General features: G+C 37.5%; 1 pseudogene; it reads left to right on the top strand.

Annotated features, from left to right (window-relative positions):
- Positions 1–832: 832 nt before the first annotated feature.
- Positions 833–2,319, top strand: LOC110206707 (DEP domain-containing protein 1B pseudogene; annotated as a pseudogene).
- The last annotated feature ends 240 nt before the right edge of the window (positions 2,320–2,559 follow it).

Genomic DNA, 2,559 nt, shown 5'->3' with positions numbered 1-2,559 from the left:
TATCAACATTTATTGCATTAGAAATTAAAATATCTTAATACTATTATGAAAATATTATTTTGTCCCAGTCTTGAAAAGAAGAAAAAGGATGGATTCTGCAAACTATAGGCTAGTAAGTTTGACTTTGATTCCTATGAAATTCTAGAAGGAATGACCAAAGACAGGGTTAGTGAAACTCTGGGTAAAGAGAATACAAAAGAAACAGCATGGCTTCATTAAGAACAGATCATCCCAAACCTTATTTCTATTTTTTGATGGGATTACTAAACTAGTAGGTGAGGGAAATGTAATTGACATAATTTATACTTTTATTTTAGAAAAGTGATAAAATAGATTTATGATTGATCCCATGTTGTTTCAAGTTCTTATCATGACTTGGTTAAAGGTATAGATAGCATGCTTATCAAATTTTCAGACAACCCCAAAGTCAGGAAGCATAGCTAACTAACAAGATGGATGACAGCCAGGTTCCAAAAAGATCTTGACAAGCTAAAAAATTAGAAGATGAAATGTAATAGAGATAATTAACTTCAACTAAGCTATTTGAGAAATCAGTTTTCAAGATGTGGGAGACCTGGTTAGATAGCAGTTTGTTTGAAAAAGATCTGGGAGTGTTACAATTTCCCTGGTCTGTGAAGGGATTAGAATCTCTCCAGGAAGTATCTCCCCTGGTCCCTGGGGAGGTTGCTGGGGAGCTGCTGGGGTGGGAAGTGGGGCACCGGGCATTCAGAGGAGCTGGAAGGGGAGTGCCAGGGTGGAGCTGTGAAGTACAGAATAATTGAACCTGGGTACTACCTCTCTATAATGCTGTGAAATGAAAACAATAGGACTTTTTCTAGTCTCTGATATGCCCCTACGAAAACAGAGAAGGCATTTCAAAAGTTATGAACTTGCTAAACGGCCTCAGAAGATGTGGACTGGTTACAAGATCTACTCAGGTCTACCCAGAACTTCGGGCCAGAAGAGACTCTCAAAAAAAAATATTCCGGAAGGATCAAGGACAGCTGACTTCTCCACAGATTTCCTCCTTTACCCTGCATCCATACCCAAAGAGATCAAACTATGGAGCAAGTGTTAACAGATTCCCAGACTGGACTGATCAGCACCAAGTGCTTACCAAGAAAACATACCAGTGAGGCCTATTATGATGAATTCTGAACCGTGATACAAATTCACAGTATCTCAAATGGAGAAGTCTCTATCTGCCTACCAGAGACAGCTTACAGAGGCAAACATGGAGGAGATCTAGAAGTCTATGACATTATCATAGTTACAGAAAATCCTTGGCCTGGACTTCTTGGAGGGTTTTGGACCTTGTCAACTTAAAGTTTATCATCCACAAGGTATTCAATGTTGGTAAGCAAGGAGTTGTCAATCTTATAGATAAATCCAAAGAATTTCTTCATTGGGTACTATCAGCCATGAAATGCTTAGCAAATTGGCCTATTTGTTCAGATTGGAAGCAGACCATGTATTCAGGTTTGAAAAAGATGCCTTTAAAACTACAGTAGATTATTACTATGTCACTTGAAGGAACTTCTGCTCACATTTCAGCTTTTTGAAGCTTTTGTCAGTGCACTAGATTTGTTATGGAAGCAGAAAATTGTTATTGAAGCATTTCAGATTTGCTGTCTCATCCTGCCTCCTGAAAATCCAAGAAAGTCACAATTGTTGATGAGGATGATGTTGAAGATCTGCTTAAACAAGAAGATGCCACTGTTCAGTGATGGCCTTGGCACCCATGACCTTGGTACCCATATTCTGATGGCTCAAGACTTTTTCACATTGCATCCTGTGCTTCAAGGATGAAGTAGATTTGGATGACATGTTTAGCTGCCAGGCTAGTGACATTTCTGCTGGACAATCTTCAGATCTTAAAGTTCTCTCCTCCTTGAAGAATTTGATAGAGGAGCAAGTAGTTCATCTAAAAGGGTCCAGATAAAGTACCCAGGAGCAGATACTGATACAACTATCTGCAGATTAGTCCAAAATAATTTTAATACCAAACCCCTGGCAATATCATTGGAGGAAATTATCATGGATACCAAACATTCAGTGAAGGATAAAATGAAAAAACAAAAAAACAAAAAATGAAAGAGTTTCAGAAATCCTATCCTGGAGTCTACCAAAAGTGATTTCCCACAGCAGAAAGTGAAGCACTGATATTTCCAGAAAAATCAAAACTGGAACCATAGATGCTGATGTGGGCTCTGAAAAAGCTTTTTCAGCCTTTTCAAAGAACTAGAAAATTTTAAATATAACTAATTCTAAAGTCATTAGTGATCTCTTTTCAAGTGCATGGATTTTAGGGGAGGGGAAGCACACATATTTTGACTACTGAAATGTATAAAAAAGGTTATCTGAAATGTTTAAAACTGTTGAGCCGTTATCAGTGTTTTTATAAGGTCTTTTTTCGGTATACACTTGGATTTACAATTATAAGTCAAGCATTTTGAGGTAGAATGAAATTGGAAAATTTAAGAGGGAGGTGTTTTAATTCCCTTAAAAAAAAAGACCTGGACTATATGATCAATATGAGTCAACAGTGTGATATGGCAG

The sequence above is a fragment of the Phascolarctos cinereus genome, unplaced genomic scaffold, assembly GCF_003287225.1.
Source record: "Phascolarctos cinereus isolate Bilbo 61053 unplaced genomic scaffold, phaCin_HiC Scaffold_2;HRSCAF=192, whole genome shotgun sequence".
Lineage (NCBI taxonomy): Eukaryota > Metazoa > Chordata > Mammalia > Diprotodontia > Phascolarctidae > Phascolarctos > Phascolarctos cinereus.
The sequence above is the reverse complement of the archived record's forward strand: the minus strand, read 5'-3'. Positions and strand labels throughout refer to the sequence as shown.